The sequence below is a fragment of the Vulpes lagopus genome, chromosome 4 (assembly GCF_018345385.1).
Source record: "Vulpes lagopus strain Blue_001 chromosome 4, ASM1834538v1, whole genome shotgun sequence".
Lineage (NCBI taxonomy): Eukaryota > Metazoa > Chordata > Mammalia > Carnivora > Canidae > Vulpes > Vulpes lagopus.
The window spans coordinates 88,061,369-88,081,759 of record NC_054827.1 but is presented as its reverse complement, the minus strand read 5'-3'; the positions used below and the strand labels follow the sequence as shown (position 1 = coordinate 88,081,759).

General features: G+C 44.0%; 1 protein-coding gene and 1 pseudogene across 2 annotated transcripts in view; both read right to left on the bottom strand.

Moving 5' to 3' along the window:
* The window catches only part of LHFPL2 (LHFPL tetraspan subfamily member 2), a 188,629-nt gene extending 168,527 nt beyond the window's left edge, over window positions 1-20,102 (bottom strand). The window contains exon 1 of one of the 2 annotated variants that reach the window (XM_041753532.1): window positions 20,077-20,102. The gene's annotated coding sequence lies outside the window, so the exon portion shown is untranslated. Of the gene's footprint in view, window positions 1-19,834; window positions 20,038-20,076 lie in introns of those variants that run through there. The other variant, XM_041753531.1, reaches the window with a different exon arrangement.
* Window positions 8,235-12,561, bottom strand: LOC121490007 (annotated as a pseudogene).
* Window positions 20,103-20,391: the final 289 nt, after the last annotated feature.

Genomic DNA, 20,391 nt, shown 5'->3' with positions numbered 1-20,391 from the left:
TCAGCTGTGGTAGGGTGGGGATGTTTCAATAAGTGTGTTATCTGTAAGATCGAGTTCCTCTGTTTAGAAAATACCAATCACTTGTGGAATCACAGACATGGGAGGGTTGGGGATGAAACAGGCTCCCCAGGCAGTTCCCAAACAGAGGGCCTTTCTGTAGGGTTTTCTTTGGGGGACTTTTCAAAGGCTCCTGCCTGGCTGGCTGCCCCAGGCTAGTCATCAGAATGTAGGACTCTGTGGGAGAACACGTGGTGGTTAGCAGACAGGGTGCCTCCGTGTGTGTCCTTGCCTGCAGCCCAGCACATAGGTCACGTTAAAGCACCTAACTACTTTGGGAATTAGGCAAGGGAATAAAGGAGTCAGTTGATCTGTAAGTCGGGGACTTGGGTAATTCAGGAGTAATTCAAGGATGGCTCAAGAGGTTTATCAGGCCTACCTCCTCTGCCTCTAATCTCTCAGTTCCTCTTGGACTCCTCTCTTCAACTCCATCTTGGAAGAGTTCCTTTCCAGTTTTTCGCCTTACTTCCAGTCCCCTGACCAAATCTGCTGTCTGTCCTTTAAAACCCTTGGACCCTGGAGAGTCCATTTGTCTGCCTGGCCCAGAGGGTAGCCTCTCTCCAGTTGAAAGCTGTCTCCCTAGGGGATCCCTGGGTGGCTCAGCGGTTTGGTGCCTGCCTTTGGCCCAGGGCGTGATCCTGGAGTCCCGGGATCGAGTCCCACGTCGGGCTCCCTGCATGGAGCCTGCTTCTTCCTCTGCCTGTGTCTCTGCCTCTCTCTCTCTCTCTGTGTCTCTCATGAATAACTAAATAAAGATATTTAAAAAAAAGAAGAAAGAGAAAGAAAGAAAGAAAGAAAGAAAGAAAGAAAGAAAGAAAGAAAGAAAGCTGCCTCCCCAAGCCCCTGAAATGCAGTGGTTCCTCTGAGTCATCGTGGTATTTCCCCTGCTGGGGATCTGCTATGGGCTCACCTGGACTGAAGTGAGCTCCCGGTGTCACACAGCTTACCTTTGCCCGGGGATATGAAGTGTTAGCCAACTCCCTGTTGCCGCCATGGCCTGCCTTGGATTCCCAGCATTGGTTTTCTTCGATCGCGTGCTCTGTATCTCTGTGTAGTCACTACACCTGCCCCTCCAGCCTCAGGCATACCATTGGTAAATATTTACAAAGATGACTGAGAGCAAGGTACTGTGCTAGGGGCCAGAGAATAGAAAGTTAGAAGACTTGTCTTCAAAGAGCTTCTGAGCTAACTTAGGGCCAAATACAGCTGAAGTGTTGGGTGCCAGGGAGACTACTCAGAATGGCAAGCCGGAAGGACTTTCTTCCCTAGGAGAGTCAGGGAGGGCTTCCCAGAAGAGGTGGGATGTGAATTGAACAGTAGTGGATTAGGCAGGCCAGTGGTTCTAAATGCATTTAATTTAAATTTAAATTTTATTTTTGTTTTCAGTGCATTTTAAAGAAATATATGTGCTGGGTTCTAGCCCAGAGTGGTGATACATAGGTCTGAGGTGGGGTCTAGTTGCTGAATTCTCCTTCCTCCTCTTCCTTCTCCTCCTCCTTCTTTTTTAAGTTTCATGGGTGACTGAGTTAGGTGATCAATGTTGAGAATTGTTGGTTGTGGTGAGGCAGGGAGAAGTAAACATATCAGATAGAGGAAACAGCTGTAACCAAAGAGGAAAAGCAGGAAAGCACAGAGCTTTTATTTTGGGTAGGACAGGCAAGAAATAGACTCATTTTGCTGGTACATATTTGTGCTTGAAAGGTAGCTCTGAAGTTTAGATTCTATACTTTAAGTCATGGGAAGCCATTGATGGTTTCTGAAGGTGGGGGAGAGGTCTGAAGAGATAGGACAGTGTTTCTATAACAAACACTTGCTCTGCCTAGAATTCTCTCTTCTCAGGCTTGAAGGAGGAACAACATTACTTTCCTGGGTTTAGAAGTGTTAGTCCTCATTTTTTTGTGATTGCATGGAAAGTTAAAACTAGATGTCATTAAAAACAAAACAAAACAAAACAAAACAAAACTAGATGTCATGTTGACTCCTGTCCCGGGATGATTGACAGTGATTATGGCCATTGCTTTACTCCCATGTCCTCCAAAAGACAATCATAAAAATGAGCCTGATGTTGCATTTCCCAAAACTTCAACCATCTGATCATGTCCATGGACAGGCAGTTTTCATAGACGTGCAGGTAAAGGCAACACAAAAGAAAAAAAGGGAGCAATTTAAGAGATGTAGCAATTTAAGAGATGTAAGAAAGGTGGGACTTGGAATGCAAAGTAGGCAACCAGGATAACATATAAGGAATTCTTAAGGAAAATAAGAGTGTTTAATCGACAGAGCAGCTGCCTTCAAAGACCCAAAGACTGTCACCAGGCTTGTTGTGTATATTGGTAAGCTTCCCTGAGAAGTGACGGGATGGGAGTGTTCACACAGGTCATGGAGGCTAAGCTCTAACACTTAGGGTTCCGGGCTCTATTAAGTGCTTGAACTTGTAGAGTCAGCCATTGCCCTCAGCAAAAGGCCGTACACCCAGACTGTAACCACAGCGCTATTTATCATAACGACACCTCTCTTTATATAATGTCAGGCATTACATCTCTTTTGAATGCTGCACAAAATCCAGTATGATTTTGGGCCGTATGAAAAATTGCTGATGAAAAATATATTACACAGGGCTTCCACCTTCCTTTAATTCTAGTGGCCCACATACATTATCCAAAAACAAAACAAACAAAAAAAACAACCCATGTTATACTTACAGAACATAGTCTTTTTCTCTCTAAAAATTAAAAATCTCTTTTTTAAGTCCTGACCACTATTATTCAGGATGAATCCTAGCACTCTGTTCTCTCTCAAGAAACCCTCCTACAAATTAGATGCTTGATTACATCTATGAGCTCTGCAAGAACTCCCAACAAATAAGACCTTTCATAGTAAATGGTGAAATAGAACAATAGGAAAGGGCAGCTTAATAGCTACTTTACTGAAATATATGGAGAATTCTCGTTAGGAAAATATTGGGGGAAATGTCTGCATTGTGCTGAGAATAAGAAAAAAATGGTCTTAACTTTAACAATGATGTCAAGAATGACAGAAGGATGTAATAAAATATTTTCTATGTAAGCCTCTGAATAATGCAGTCCTTTTCTTTTTCTTTTCTTTCTTTCTTTTTTTTTTTTTTAATTTGAGAGAGAGAGAGAGCATGAGCAGGGTGGGGAGAGGAAGGGAGAAGCAGACTCCTCGCTGAGCAGGGAGCCCAGTGTTGGCCTTAACCCCGGGACCCCAGGATCATGATCTGAGCAGAAGGCAGATGCCTAACTGACTGAGCCACCCAGGTACCCCTGATGCAGTTTTTTTTCTCTTGAGATTAGTGTTAAGCTGGGCCCATAGGGGCTGCACCTTAGCCCTACAATTACCTCTCTCTATGATGCATGTGCTAGACTATGAGCACCATGACAGCAGGTGCACTGTTTCCACTGTTTCTGTGATTGTCATCACTGCACCCCCAGGATCAAGCACAGTACCTGGCCCGCAATAGGCCTTCACTGAGCTTTTGATTAAAGAAAGGATGGATAGATTTGATTACCAAGTCCTAAGAGTATTGCATACCTTATTTTTAATTTATGAAAGTAAAGAAATAGCCAAAAAGAAAACCACCAATCTCCCCACATAATATACAGTTTGGCAAATAAAGAACCTTGGATCATAGTGAAGAGCTGCAAGGAGGCAATCACTGGAAGCTGTGTGGACTTGGAAAAGGACCAGAAATGTCTAGGCAGATCCTAAGTTCAGCCTGTATAAGATTAGAGCCATAAATTGAGTATGTTTATCATTCAAATGAACAACAAATGGGAACATGAGATAAGCTGACATTCAAGCTCACTAAACTTAGTGTTCACAGAATGAACACTTTGCAAATGGCCCCAAGGTTACAATTCTTTTAAATTTTTCACATTAGTCTTCTAAGATGTGGTGGGCCTGAAATACCACAATGGTGTGATGATTGTGCCAAAAAGCAAGCAACGTAAATAATCAGGAAAGGAGAACAGTACCTTTTTTTCTCCCTGGTTGCAGGTTTCAAAGGACCAGCCATTTTTAAAAATGTAAAAACTTGGAAAGGAAGCTTTCTAAAAAGCAAGGAAGAAGTTGGTAGAAAGAAAAGCGAAAGTGGAAAATGATATAATGCTTGGAAAAAGAAGGAAAAAGGGTCAAGGACAAGCAAAGGAAAAGAAAGAAAGTACAAGTACAACTTGGGATTCTGGGACCTTACAGGTATAAGGGGAGGACCTCTGAAGCTCTACCTGCCAAAATACTGAAAACATAACCACACGGTGGATCATGGTCCACATGAGTGATGAGTAAATTCTTACTTCTTTCAACCTCAGGCTCTTAACTTTAGTAATTAAAGCAATTATCCATCAAACTGGTTATCAAACAGATTCTGAGAGAATTAGCATCTCATTTTCCAGCCTCTGGTTATTCTATAAGAAGATGAATTCTGGAAACACCTTTGGGATTAAGTCCTTTCAAATGCACACAGAGCAAAGGATCTTGGTATAAAGACAGAGCAAAGTCCTGTGGTACTGTCTTCTAGGTGTAATCACTTAGAACAGGTCTCAGGAAAATATTCAAAGTGGTGAGGTTTCTATGTACCTCTTTGAGACTTCCCTCCCACCTCCTGGCAAGTTATAATGATTTCTATTTGCATAGTGCTTTACAGTTCAGTAACATTTTGATATAAATTATCTCATCTCATGCTCACAGATACCCTGAGAAAGGCATCATTACCATTGCCATGCCTATTTTAGAAGTGAGGGTACTGGGGCTCGTTCAGTTACTATTTATAGACTAATGACTGTGTGTTGGGCCCAATGGAGACAAAATGATGATCCTTCAAGATGGCCAGCAGAGAACACTAACCACCAGCAAGATTTGACAACACAGCCCAAGCCTATCAGAGCACATAGAAGGGCCAGGATCCAAAAATGGAAAAGCTTTATGCAAGAGGTGTTACTTGATTTTTATAGAAGCAGGTTAGTAAGGTAACAAGAGCCACAGGAAGAGCATTCTAGGCCCCAACCCATTCTTATTTGACCTCTTAAAGAGGAAATCTGTCAAATCAAATAAACTTCCGACCTTATAACAATGGAGGTACTTGAAACAGGCAATGTGTGGAGTAGTTTAGGCTCAGAGGTATCATCCTCTAATCCCTAGATGGAGTGTACCCCCTTCTAGGAAGCCATACCAGCCTACTGCAGCCTCTTTCCCACAGACAGACATGGAGTAACTCTCCTGGACTCTTCTCCTTAATACAAAAATGAAAATACACATATAGATCACATATACCAGGTGGAGGGTGGACCTTCCAGAAGTGACCACCAGGAAAATGATGTTAAAGCTTTTCAATTACAAAATATAGTCTAATAAATTCAGGCACCATAGAGTAATGATTGATTGTTTGTGGTCAGAGGTTCAAGCCAGAACAACTTTTCCTGCTTCTTCACTCTCCTTGGAAAAGAAGAGGTTGCATCTGAGTCCTCCGTATGGCCCCCAAACAGGGGCCCAAAGGTGGCTAACACCACAAGGCAGCAAACAAATCCACAGCATTTTGTTCCGAGAGACTAGTCCAACACCTCCAGGGACATCAGGCATCACCACCACCGCACAACTTTGATTTTTCTCTCAGTAGGACACAATAGAAAATCTAAATTATTCTGAGGAAGAATAAAACATCACTTTTGGTCAAGCTGGTCCTCCTTTTAAAAAACATCTGGGATAGCAAAATGGGTGAGATAAGTGTAAAATAATTTTAAAAGATGCCATTCCTAGAAATAGTACAGAACTGCTTCCTTATGTGGTCTGCGTGGTGGCCAGGGGTCTGCAGGCTGTCCTGGACCCAGGCCTAGGAAGTGACTCAGATGTGGCCAAGCAGCCACGTTGTTAGTGAAATCCTGGGGCTGGACTGGGGAATGGCACCTATTTGATGATGATATAAATTCTGGTCTTGTGCACATATTGTTTTGCAAAATCCAGGCATGAGATCATTTGGCCTGAATGTTTTCTCTGAGGGTTTCTCACAGACAAACACAGTTATCTGAATTGAGTTAGGCCAGGGGAAAGGCATTTTGGGGATTATCTGATTGTGCATGTGGACATTTAAACATTTCTCAGTTGGGCCCCAAACCAAAGGTTTATTTGTTTTCAAGAGGGCCCACAGAGGAAGAGCCCACAGATTTCTAATCATACAATCTTTTCCTTCTACTTTATGGAGAGGAACTAAAACGCTCTCTCCAAATCATGGAGCAGAAGGCGGAACAGCCACCACTATTCCTCCAGGCAGCATGTATTTGATTAGATCGGTGAGTATTTCTGTTTGGTTTTTGTTTTAGACTTTTCAGAAGAAGCGCCTCTAAGACTGCTCACAGCTCTAAGCAGGATTTACTATCACAAATGAGTGGTCATAAAAACCTGAGTTTTAGATGATTGGCACTGCATCTTTCCAGAAGACAAAGGTCTGACCAATTGCATCACATCATCCCAGTGTTTCTGACCACTTGCATCAGAATCATTTGCAGGGAAACCAGTTAAATAGAAGATTCCTGTGGTCCTGTCCAGAGATCCTCACCCATCAGGTCTGGGTCACACCCCAGGAATCTGCAGAGGTCCCTGGTGTCCTGGTACACTTGCGATCACAGAACTTCCAAGTGCTAGATAAAGTGGCCATTCTCTCTCTCTCCCGTGTCCTTTGCTTGATTTTTGCTCCAAAGAATATTTTAGTATAATATAAAATATTTGTAATATAAAAAATTTTAAGTAGAGCTTTCTGAGACTAAAATGTTAGCACTCATCAGAAAGGTAGGGGATATTTGGCCCATAAGTAGTCGGAAATACCCCAAAGCAAGAAAGAACCTGAAATCTAGTTGGTTATCAGTTTCTTGAATAGAAAGAGAGAGAAGTGCACGTTCCCCTAAAGGGAGACCTACAGAGTAGAGGGGAGAGCAGTGTCCAACCAAGGGGAGGCTTGTGAGGGCAGCCACATAGGGTAGGTTTTACCTTTTCCTTCATCTGCAAAATGTTCAGAATTAACATCTATAATGAAGAGTCTTGCTTATGAGGGAGGACAGACTCAGACTTGGAAATTGGGTATTCTTTTTTATTTTTCTTAAGATTTTTTTTTATTTATTCATTTGAGAGAGAAAGCCAGCAAGAGCAGAACAGGGGAGAGGTTCAGAGGGAGAAGGAGAAGCAGACTCCCAGCTGAGGGTAGACCCTGACATGGGGCTCCATCCCAAGACCCTGGGATTATGACCTGAATGGAAGAGAGATGCTTAACTGACTGAACCACCCAGGTGTCCCAGAAATTAGGCATTCTGAAAGATGGAGATAGGAGTAAATTTTTATGAAATTCTGAAAATATAGCTGCGGAAAAAAATGTACACTCCAAACTCAGAACTCTACAAATGGGGAATACCCACTGAAGTTTGAAAATGTTTTAAGTGTATATAAAAGCAACAACAAATAATACAAATGGTGGTAAACTTAAAGCACTTATTATCCCAAGAGCTACTTCAGGTTAGAACTATTTACAGTTCTTATATAAAACATAAACTTAAATATTAGGAAATGTAGAGATTAAAGACCTTCATCAGGTTATTAAGGAAATTAGTGATATTTCAGATGCATGCCCCAAATTTTGAGGTTGATTTTCTTGGACAGCAGTTGAGGTATTCCTGCCATTTTCCTTGTGATCATAGATGAAAATATGATATTACCAGGGTTTTTATGTCCTTAGTTCTTTGGGGATATTCATCTGTTATCTAGCAGCAGCCATATAGCAGGACCTCAACCTCAATTCTATTTCTCCTGCTTACTAGCTGGGAAATGTTGGGCAAGTTATTTTACTTCTCTGGTCTTGTCATCTGTTAAATTAAATATGAGTATATGTAATACCTTTCACAGAATTATCATGAGAATGAACTATGGTCCTGTTGGTGAGTGTGACAGCCCGGAAGTAGATGGGAGCTCAGCGAAAGCTTTTGACCCACGGCGTTTCAGGCTGGGTTCTGAGTAAGCCCTGTGTTCTGTATGTCTGGCCACACAGAACACTTTCAGCTTACACAGGAAATACCGGCATATCCATACTAAAAATGTATGGAAAAAATAATGTGTGAATCCATTTCCCCATTAGCAAACTCAAAACACAATTCATTGAGTTCTGAGATTTATTTATTTATTTATTTATTTATTTATTTAGTCTTCATTGATCTTTATTAAATGAAGGACTCCAGGGCAAGCAGGAGGGAATCAAGAGCAACAACAGCAGGAGCAAATATAAAAGTATAAAATGTAAAGTGCAGCACTGGAGAATGTGTGCAGGATTGAACCACGCTCACGGGAACCTTTGGGACACAAGGCTGAGGACTAGCCATAGCCCACCCTCTAACGGAACCTAGACCTGAGGGGCCTGTGCAGGGCTCTTTGCTGGGGGTGGAAGTGGTTTGAATGGGGCCCAACCTTGGGCCTTGAAGTAGGAGACCAGCTGTGTGGGAACTTCTGCAAGCACAGTCTGTGCCAGTGTCTCCCAAGGGGCATTTTGGAAACAGTGGTAGGGCATAAACTGCACTATGTCACAGGCAGCTGCCTCCCCAAGAGCGTGTCTGCAGGGGTCCACGGTCAGCATCTAGTCGCTCCATGGCCTTGAAGTCAGCACCACCCACACCCACGATGATCACTGACATGGGCAGGTGGGAGGCACGCACCACAGCCTCACGTGTAGCCTCCACATCTGTCACAACACCATCAGTCAGCAGCAACAGCACGAAGTATTGCGAGGCTGTCCTCTGATGTGCAGCCTGGGTTGCCAACCTGGCCACGTGGTTGATAATGGGTGCGAAGTTGGTGGGGCCATAGAGGCGAACTTGGGGCAGGGCTTGGCGTAAGCATCTACAATGCCCTGGATGCCTGTGCAGTAGGGGTTACTGGGGTTGAAGTTCAAGGCAAATTCATGGGAGACCTGCCAATCAGGAGGTACCTGGGCCCCAAATCCAAATGCTGGGAACAGCTTCTCCGAGTCATAGTCCTGGATCACGCTGCCCACACTCCACAGTGCTATCAGGTATTCATTGACCCCTGTTGGGCTCAGGTAGTGCAGAGAGTCTGGGGAGGAAGGGTCTCCATTAGAGCCTGTGAAGTCCATGCCTACGGTGAAGTTGATTTCACAGCCTCCCATCACATAGTCCAGGAATGAATATTGTGTTTCTACCTGGCAAATCTTGACACGAACAGCCCCAGAGTTCTTGTAGCTTTTCTTTTTCTGCTATTTCTCAGGGTGGATGCATTCAAACTCAGCGGGACTGCTTGCAGTTGGGCCAAACTGGTGTAGATCCGTCTACACCAGATTGTGTGAACCATCACTGTCATAATCGGAGCATCGCACCTGGATGGGTGTGCTGGGGTCTCCCCCACAGAAATACTGAAGGGGAACAGAGAAGTGCTTCCATGTAGGGTTCAAGTTGTTCTTGATTACCTCAGATCTGTAGGCCAGGTGCCATTTCCCATCACCCTGACGGAAGAACTCCAAGAATGGATCTGATTTCCCCAGGAAGTCCTTCTTATCTAGATTTCTGGCCTCCACCTCCATGGTCACTACATGACTATCCTTCATCTCTTGAGCAGATACTGTGATGGTTCCCCCTCCCAGCAGGTTTTCCAGGCTTCAGCATCAAGGGTAGAGTTATTATGTGGCTGGACACAATCTGTCCTAGGGAACACTCAGCCCCTCCTAGGAAGTCATCATCCCCCAGCTCAGGTGTCTTGTTGTCTATGTCATAGATGCCAAATAGGAGCTTCTGGACTGTTTCAAAGTGGTACTCAAGCTGCAGAGTCTTGGAGAACTCAGGGCTTGAGCAGTTCCGCACTTGCTCAGTTCAGCCAAGCTCAGCCCAGCTGCCCCCTCCCACATCCTGTAAAAGGACACAGAGTGGGTCAGACTTGGAGGCGATGTCCTTGTCAATGAGGTGGTCACAGGAAATGGATAGATGAACCAAGGTCACACAGTGGGCCATCTCTTTCACTGCTTCACAAAATGGCTGACAGCCCGCTCGGCAGCTCCGCATTCCCGAGTTCTGAGTTTTAAAAACAGTTTAGTATAAATGCTCCGACTTTATTTAGTAGACATTTAGTGACTTATTAAATGAGAAATACTAAGGGCATAGATTTGAGAATCCACATCAACTAGACAAGTCTGAGAGTGGAAGTTTTCCTCCTCTATCTTCTCTTCCTGTGGATAGCAGAGGTGGAATTGGACTTCTTCCATAAGGTAGGACCAAACTCCAGAAGTCCAGGTCTTAGGAAGAGACATGACTTACAAGCTTAGGTTGAGTGCCTGGCAGTGCTTATGCCATGGAAGGCATAATTCATTCTTTTCCATTCTGAATCCCTCTGTTCCAAATGCAACATTGTGCTTTATATTCTATTCCCCCACATGGTTCCAGTAGAGAACTAAAGAATTTATTTATATTTCTTTTTTTTTTTTTTTTAAATTTTTTATTTATTTTGTTACAGTCACAGAGAGAGAGAGAGGCAGAGACATAGGCAGAGGGAGAGAAGCAGGCTCCATGCACCGGGAGCCCGACGTGGGATTCGATCCCGGGTCTCCAGGATCGCGCCCTGGGCCAAAGGCAGGCGCCAAACCGCTGCGCCACCCAGGGATCCCAGAATTTATTTATATTTCTATTAAAATTTTCCTGGTGCTGTCAACAATGCCATGGTGCAAATGGCTTTTTTTCATTTGATTAATAGGATTTCCAAAAGGATTCCAAGTGACATATTCAAACTCAAGTGTTTACCCAACTAAGCAACTGGACACCGATGTCTGTGTGCATACAGAGACTATTCTCCTTAGCTACCGAAATACTGGGGAGCTTTTGAGGTAATGGCAACATTTGGCATCTCGATAGTTACGGTGGTTATGTGAGTTTGTACATTTGCCAAAACTCATCCAACATTCTACTTGAAAAGGGTGGTTTTATTGTGTGTAAATTACACATCAGTTACTCTTACTTAAACACAAATTGAGCATTAAAAATAGGCCCTGCTCTACCCCTGCTGCTTTCCAAAATTATTTGATTATGGGCTGTTGTCACAGCAGGGTTACAGTGAGGCCATCATGGCACTTTGTTCACTCATAAACCAGCAGTTGGCTTTCAACTCCCCTCATCTCTTCAGAAGAATACTCTCTTAATTTCTCCTGACAACTCTCTTAATTTCTCCTCTTCTCAAATATTCTATGCACTCCCCTCAAGGAAGAGCCAGGGCTGCCATCCAAATCCAAAGCTGTCTGCTGAAGACTACTCTTACTTGGGGGAGGTCAGTCTTTTAGTCTACGTAGGCCTTCAACTGATCGGATGAGGCTCACCCATATCAAGGAGAGCAATCTGCTTTACTCAAAGTCCACTGATTTAAATACTAATTTCATCCAAAAACACCCCCACAGAAATATCCAGAACAATGTTGGACCACGTATCTGAGCATCGTGGTCCAGCTAAGTTGACACATAAGTTTAACCATCACAATCTTCTTCTAGCTCTGTTTCTACCCCAAATTTTAAAGACAAGGAATAAAGTTTCAGGCAATGAACTCCTCAAAACAGTGTTTTCCAAACTTGGGTGATGATGAGAATCTCTTGGAGGCTTATAAAAACTGCATAATCTCTGCACACACACACACACACACACACACACACCGTCACCCCACAGATTTTAACTCAGGATCTTGGTTTAAGTAAACTCCCTCAAGGATAATGGATCAGGAAAATTTGGGCAATGATGCTATAAAACAAACCTACTTGTAACCAAGGAGCCAGGCTACTGTGGAGTTTATAAGGGCATGTGCTCAGTGCGAATCCTGTCCCTTGAAGCTGCTTTAACGGCACACAACAAAGTCTACTTAAGAGCTCCTTCATTGGGATCCCTGGGTGGCGCAGCGGTTTGGCGCCTGCCTTTGGCCCAGGGCGCGATCCTGGAAACCCAGGATCGAATCCCACGTCGGGCTCCCGGTGCATGGAGCCTGCTTCTCCCTCTGCCTGTGTCTCTGCCTCTCTCTCTCTCTCTCTCTGTGACTATCATAAATAAAATAAAATAAATTAAAAAAAAAAAAAAAGAGCTCCTTCATTAAGTGATTAATCCTGCCCCAGGACTCAGCTGGGTCTCCTTCTGAAGGAACTCCATGTAACTTCAGGGACTGAGGTACTAGACGCTCGCAGATCACACAGGCCCACCTGGGCCCCTTGATGAAGGTGGGTGCAGAGTCTTGGCCATTCTCTGGGCAGAAGCTTCTAAACACACACAGAAGGGATTCGGTGTTTGCCCTTTAATGAGGCTAAGCCAGTGTCCCCCAGTGCCATAAGCAGGAAAAAAGCTGGAAAGTAGAGGGAGAAGTACACTTAATACCCTTAAGACAGATATGGATCTTCTTTTCCTTTGCTTTTTCTTTTCTTTTCTTTCTTTCTTCTTTCTTTCTTTCTTTCTTTCTTTCTTTCTTTCTTTCTTTCTTTCTCTTTCTTTCTTTCTTTCTTTCTTCCTTTCTTTTTCTTTCTTTCTTCTTTCTTTCTTTCTCTTTCTATTTTCTTTTTTTTTTTTTTTAAGAAAGCTTTAGCCTGGAGTGGAAAGGACATCAGATAAGTATCTTGAAATAGCTGAAGAGTGCTCATGTGGAAGAGAGGTTTAGCTTTTCCCTCTGTGCTCCCAAGAGAAAGAAATAACCTCAGTAGGTGAAAGCTACAGAGAAGGGGTATTGTGGGCCAGACAAAAGGTAAAATAAGTAGAAAGCATGAGGAGTGACAGCCAGATAGCTCTTCACCTGCTGGCCCTGCCACTCACCAGGTGTGGGATCTTGGGCAAGCAGTTAATCTCTCTGAGTTTTCTGAATTGCAAAATGGGAAGAATAATAATACTTGAAGGGCCGTGGTGAGGATTACATGAGATGTCTTGTAAAAGCTTGTCTTGTAAAGCTCTTAGCAGAGAGCTGGGCCCATAACTTAGCAGAGAGCTGGGCCCATAGCTGGTTAATAAGCCTTAGATGATTGAAATAAGAATAGTTCAAGCTGTGATGGGCAAAGAGGTTGCCTAAAGGAGAAGTAAATGCCCATGACCAGAGGTATCCAAGCCTGGTCACAACTGTCCTTTCTGGGGAGTGAGGGAGGACAGGGAGTGAGGGGCTCCAAGCACTGTATGAGTGGCTGGATCAGACCACTTTTGAAGTCCTTTTCACCTTGAGCAATTTTACATTTCATAGAAGAGGTAGAGAGCCCAGTCTTATGCTTGCAAAAAGATTATTCTTTTGCTTTTAGTGAAAACATTTACTTTCTCCAGGCAGCCAACCCTTATGATTTGACCTATGATTTGGTTTTTACTGAGAAGTTATGACATTACACAATGTTTGCTCCTATTCCACCCTTAATACCAAAACTTGGAATATGAATCACAAAACAAACTGATGGCAGAGTACATTCCAAAACAGCAAGGAGAACAACCGGACCGGAGTCTTGACTGCCATCCGCAATGCACAAAGCACACTGTGTTTCATCCAGGATAGTTAAGGAACAGCATTATCAAAGGGCCGTGAGAGGCTGCAGTGCCTATTAAATATAGGAACTGGAACTGCAGTTTTCCCTAAATGTGCTATAAGGATGTTCACAAGAATTGGAATAAAGGGGGATCCCTGGGTGGCTCAGCGGTTTGGCGCCTGCCTTCGACCCAGGGTGTGATCCTGGAGTCCTGGGATCAAATCCCACATCAGGTTCCCTGCATGGAGCCTGCTTCTCCCTCTGCCTGTGTCTCTGCCTCTCTCTCTCTCTCTCTCTGTGTGTGTGTGTCTCATGAATAAATAAATAAAATCTTTAAAAAAATGGGAATAAAGGTGAGAAATTTAAAACTCCCTTTCCCCTTCTTTCTCTCTCCCACCCAGCAGGCAGCTACCTCCTTCTCACACCCCCTAGTTTGGAAGTTTATTCTCTGGAAGTTTGAGCATAAGAGCGTCCTCATTCTAAGATATCAGCAGATCTTAGGAGAGGATGGGTGGGAGATGGTCTATTGAAAACAGGGAGGTTAAGTAAAAATTTGCCTACTAAATGGAGAGTTCCTCAGCCCCTTTACCTCCTGGCTTTCAAAACAAGGGTAGCCAGGATGGTAGCACATGGACAGAAGACGAGAGTCTTTTTCTTTAAAAAAAAAAAACAAAGATTCCAAAAAAAGTCCTACAGATCCTGACCTTCTAGGACTCCCAATTAAAAGGCTGGCTTATCACTTGATCCCCTTAAAGCAGAGCCTATCACTTGCACATCTTTTAATATGTTCTATGTATAATATCTTACTGTTGGATTTGTTCTTTCAACTAGGGGTCACCAGATATTTGAGGAAAACCCCCAGCTTGTAGGACAGAGAACATAACATAAAAGAAGGGGGAAAAATAGAATGCGAAGGGAATCCAGATAATATAGAGAGCAGACTTTTAAAAAATATTCTAATAACCTCAAAGAAATGGAAGAAGATATTGTGTCTATGAAACAAGGAATGGATATTGTGGAATAACAATCTGAGGATAGGATAAAATGCGTTTGGAACTTCAAGCCATGATAGCTGAAGTTCAAAATTCAGTGGAAAGACTGGAAGATAATATCTCTTCCAGAGAGCAGGGCAAGCAACCGGAGAAACGGGTGAAGGAGTTATGAACGGTCCCCTCCGGGAATGGGGCTCGAAGCAGAGAGCGGAGGGTGCTGTTTTCCTTACCAAGTCTTGTAATGCAATTTGACTTCAGCTTCATGCATGTGGATTTAAAAAGTAATAATAAATGGGGATCCCTGGGTGGCGCAGCGGTTTGGCGCCTGCCTTTGGCCCAGGGCGCGATCCTGGAGACCCGGGATCGAATCCCACGTCGGGCTCCCAGTGCATGGGGCCTGCTTCTCCCTCTGCCTATGTCTCTGCCTTGTCTCTGCCTTTCTATCTCCCTCTCTGTATGACTATCATAAATAAATAATAAAAAAAATTAAAAAAAATAAAATAAATAAAAAAATAAAAATAATAATAAATGAATTTACAAAAAGAAAGAAAACTCACAGGCAGGAAGTGGAAGGCCCATCAGTGGCCACTGGTTCCTAGCTGGAATCTGCAGAACTACCAAGGGAAGGGGAGCCAGAAATTGCCCTCATCCCAGGACTGCAAGCTCCCTCCGCTACGATCCTCTGATCCTGTGTGTCACAAGCTGGGAGTTTCTGATCTGTAAGTCTGTCCTCCATTTACTAACTCCCCACCCCCTGCCCCCTCAAAGTTGAAATGTCCTGACCTATTCAGGCAATAGTATTGATCCTGGCTGGAATTTACTTATGGGAAAAGAGGAAAAAAGCAAGGAATTACTATTGACCTGCTGACTAGGGAAAATCCTGGTGAAAATAAAAGGAGAGTAAATAGATAAAATTCAGGGGGCTGCTTTTGTCAGAAAATATTTTCAACCTGCTGCCTGGCAGGTTATGATAAAGGACAGCAAGGCAGGCTTGGACAGAGATGAAAAAGCAGGCTGCAACTCTGCAAAACAGTGTGGAGGTTCCTCAAAGAGTTAAAAATAAAGCTTCCCTATGACCAGCAATTGCACTGCTGGGATTTACCCCAAAGATACAGATGCAGTGAAACGAAGGGACACCTGCACCCCAATGTTCATAGCAATGTCCACAATAGCCAAACTGTGGAAGGAGCCACGATGTTCTTCGATAGATGAATGGATAAAAAAGATGTGGTCTATATACACAATGGAATATTACTCAGCCATCAGAAAGGATGAATATCTACCATCTACATTGACGTGGATGGAATGGGAGGGTATTATGCTGAGTGAAGTAAGTCAATCGGAGAAGGACAATCATCATATGGTCTCACTCATACGGGTGAGTGAAAGGGATTATAAGAGAAGGTGGGGGACTGAGTGGGGAAAAATTAGAGAGTGAGACAAACCATAAGAGACTCCTGACTCTGGGAAACAGAGGATAGTGGGAGGGGAGGTGGGCAGGGGGACAGGGTGACTGGGTGACAGGCACTGAGGGGGGCACTTGTTGGGATGAGCACTGGGTGTTATATGTTGGCAAATTGAATTTAAATAAAAAGTAAAAAAAAAATCAAAAAAGGAAGGAAAGAAGGAAGGAAGGAAGCAAGCAAGTAAGCAGTCTGCCAAGGAAGACAAAGCAGCAGGTCAGGATAAGGAAGAAACACAGTGTTTGCTCCCTACACTGAGGAACAGACTGTCATAGGGAGATGAGGCGGATGCTTGCCCAAGATAGAGCAGGGTGACGGGAGCTAGGGCAAAGTCACAGACACGGCAGGCAGGGAGAAATGAGTGAGAGACGCCTTAGACGATGAGTCTCAGAAGAGATAATGACACAGGGAGGTGGGATACACAGGGATGATGCTGAACAATTGTTCTGATTTGGAGATTTTTTGGAACTGCTTTGGAATTGTTATGAAGGATGACTCAGGGAAAACCAAAGGTGGTGTGAGTGCAGAAGTTAGGTTTTGTGCTGATTTTAGGAGGAAGGAAGCAATCACAGCTTTTCACTTTTTTTTCTCCTGAAAGTTTTAAATTTCACTTAGCTTTGTGAATTTAAATATAGGTTCACAGGAAGCTACAAAGATAGACTAGAGTTCCTATGTACCCTTTACCCAGTTTCTCCTAATGGTTACCTACGTCTTACATAACTGTACATTGATACAACATGTGCAGGTAGTTCCATTCCATTTCATCACATGCACAGATTTCTGAAAGGACTACCAAGATCAAGATCCAGAATATTCCATCACCACAAAGGTCTCCCTCTTGCTACCTGTTTATGGTCACACCCACCACTTCTCTTCCTCTGGCCCTGTTGTTATAGTCACACTCCACCCCCATCTCCCCCACCACCCACCTCCTACCCCCCATCCCTAATCCTTTGCAACCACTAGTATCTTCTCCAACTCTTGAATTTTGTCATTTTGAGAATGCAATATAAATAGATTTATACAATATGTAACCTTCTGTGATGGGCTTTTTTCACTTGGCGTAATGCCTTTGAGGTCCATCGAAGTTTTTACTCGTATCAATAATTGAACACAGGCAGCCTGGGTGGCCCAGCGGTTTAGCGCCGCCCTCGAAGGGCCCAGGGCCTGATCCTGGAGACCCAGGATTGAGTCCCATGTCGGGCTCCCTGCGTGGAGCCTGCTGCTCCCTCTGCCTGTGTCTCTGCCTCTCTCTCTCTCTCTCTCTTTCTCTCTCTTTCTGTCTCTCATGAATAAATAAATAAATAAAATCTTTAAAAAAAATAATTGAACACAACAGTTTAGCCATTCACATAGGGACGGACAATTTCCTTGCTTCCAGTGTTTGGCTGTTACAAATAAAGTTACCGTGAACATTGTGTCCAGGTTTTGTGTGCACATACGTGTTCATTTCTCTGATAGAAATTCCCAGGAGCCCAATTGCTATGTTTCTATAGCAAGAGTATGTCTAGTCTTATAAGAAAATCCCATACTATTTTCCAGAGTCACTGTAACATTTTACTATTCCACTATCTGTGTATGAAAGCCAATGTCTCCACATCCTCACCAGCAGTTGGTGCTGCATTATTTCTTTTTTGAAAGATCAGGAACATCCTGCTACCTTCCTTTTTTGCCCTCTAAGTGAAAAGAAAAAAAAAATCAGTCCTATGTATATGTCTGTATAAGCATGCATGCACACGTGTGTGTGTGTGTACAAAATCTACTTAAGTTCAAAGCACAGTGAGACAAATACCTATCAACACATTCATTGCCCAATTTGAAAACCAGAGCGTATCAAACCCAGTTCCACCCTCTGCTTCCCCCACCGAAAGAGCAATCCCACTCCTGACAATGGAAACCAGTTCTCTGGGGGGAAAGCTCTGCTTTACAGAGCTTGTCAATATTGGGGTGTAAACACCGCCACGTGAAAGACTTCAAGCTGCCAATCAGGGTAACTGGGCATGAGCAGGCAAGAGATGCATGGACTCCGCTCTTGTGACAGAGTACAAGCCTATTCTAGCCCCGCTGGTCCTGAACTCGGTATTTATCATCCTAGAAAGAACTGACCCCTGAACGATGCAGGGGGTTAGAGGCACTCACTCCCACAGAGTTGAAAACCTGCATATAACTTTCAACTCTCCTAAAACTTCACTAGGAAGAGCCTGCTGTTGACTGGAAGCCTTACCAAGCATGTAAACAATCAACGAACACATATTTTGTGTGTGGCATGTGTTATGCACTGTATTCTAATGACAATAGTAAGTTACAGAAAAGAAATATTATTAAGAAAATCAAAAGGGAAAATAGGGAGAGGCTGAATAATGACCCTGAAGATACCTTAATCTTAGGAATCTGCGTTACCTTATATGACAAAGACAGCAGATGAAATTAAATTAAGGATTTTGAGTTGGAGAGATGATCTTGGATTATCCCGGTGGGCCTAAATATAATTATCAGGAAATCGCAGAGGGAGACCTGACTACAGAAGAGGAGACAGTAATATGACCATGGAGGCAGACATTGGGTGATGTGGCCAAGGAATGTTGGCAGCCACAAGAAGCTGGAAGATGCAAGGGATGAATTCTTTCCTAGGAAGAAGCACAGCCCTGCTGATACCTTGACGTTAGCCCAGTGAAACTGGTTACAGACTTCTGGCCTGTAGAACTGGGAGAGAATTATTGTTGTTAAATAATATCACCAAGTTTGTGATAATTTGTTACAACAGCCAGGAAACTGATACAGAGACACACTGTTTTGCACATATGTGCTCCTAAAACATCTATCTAAATAGTTCATTTGGCTAGATTTTATCTTTATAAAATTGCAATATTATACAGAGAGATTCTGAGAGTTCCTCTTTTTTGCTCAACATTGTTCCTAAGACTTCTTCACTTTGTTGCAAACCATAATTCATTTATTCTTACTGCTGGGCAATCTTCCGACACGACACGTACTTACTCATTCTCAGCCGACTTTGGTGGGTCTCCTTTATCAGATTAAAGAAAACTTTTTTTTTTTCCCCATGCAGACTGAGTTTATGCCCAGATGTCTCATTTCCCATGTTCTTTCACTTCAAATATTGAGTCAGACAAAAATAGTGGAAAGGAAGCTGAAATGGATGTTGTAGGACTATGGGATTCTAGATACTCCATCAAGAGTAAATGTGGGTGAACTTCCTCAGCACTAGGGAGGGAGGGAGGGAGGGCTGGGCAAGGGGGGGGATAGGGGGGTGTGAGCAGACGGGCTCAAGTGCAGGAAGGAGAATGCACCCCCCCTCCCCTGCACCCCAACTCCAGGGATCAGTGAGGAGCAGAGGCCTCCCTGGCTGATGAAGAGGCCGAGGGGACCAGAAGGCTCACCTGAGACGCGGGGACTCCGCAACATGAGGCCACCCGTCACCCATCACCCATTACCCATCACCCCGAAACCAAGAGTAAACGAGATTTCTGGCCTCCAGTTGGACGTAAGCCCTCTGCTTCTCCTGAATATCTGGGAAGGTGAAGGGCACAAATGATCTGAAGGAACTAAGGGTGACTCAGCCTGGGCCGAAGTGGGGGAGTGATCATGAGACCTTTTCTCCCTTTCCCGGCAAATGTCGCCCTGGACAAGACCTTGCTCCACTGGACTGGCCAGTGGCTCCCAGACCTGCGCGGCCTCACCCCCGGCCTCACCCCCGTACTATTTGGCATCTGCCTCCTCACCCCTCTCTGCAGTTGTGAGCTCTGGGCTCAGCTGCCACTCAAATTATCCCCTTGCCTGAGAATCACAGAACTCACCGAGGATTTCAGGGGGACATGGAAGGTGTTCTCAGTTTGCACCACAGCCCAAGCATCTGAAAACTCCGTTTTTCAAATTAATGCTCTGTCAAGTTTTCACCTAGGAATTGCTGAGTCATTTCCCACGTAATTTCTACACGGCTGAGAAACGCAGGTGTGTTTCTTGTTTTTGATAGAATTCCTGTACCTTGGAGCAGCACCGAGAGCTCCTGAACACTTTATATGGAGACACGGCTCCTTACCTCTCCAGGGGCAGAGGCGCAGGGTGACCTCGGCAGGGATCCAGACGGGCAAGCAGCAAGCACCTTAGCGCCCACACAGGCTTCCTTACCCTTGTCCTCTTGGCACCACCTCAGGGGCTAGAGCATTGGCTGGGCTCATCCCCCGCCATCATCCTTCCCACATACTTGGAGGTAACTGCCAACTGTTTAGCAATCTAGTTCTCCAGCCCGAGAATGACTTACATTTTTTTCCTGTCCTCCTTTCCACTGTTTGTCCTTTGCCCACTCATTTCTCATGTGCTGGAAACTGGGCAAAAATCTGGTGGATGACTTATG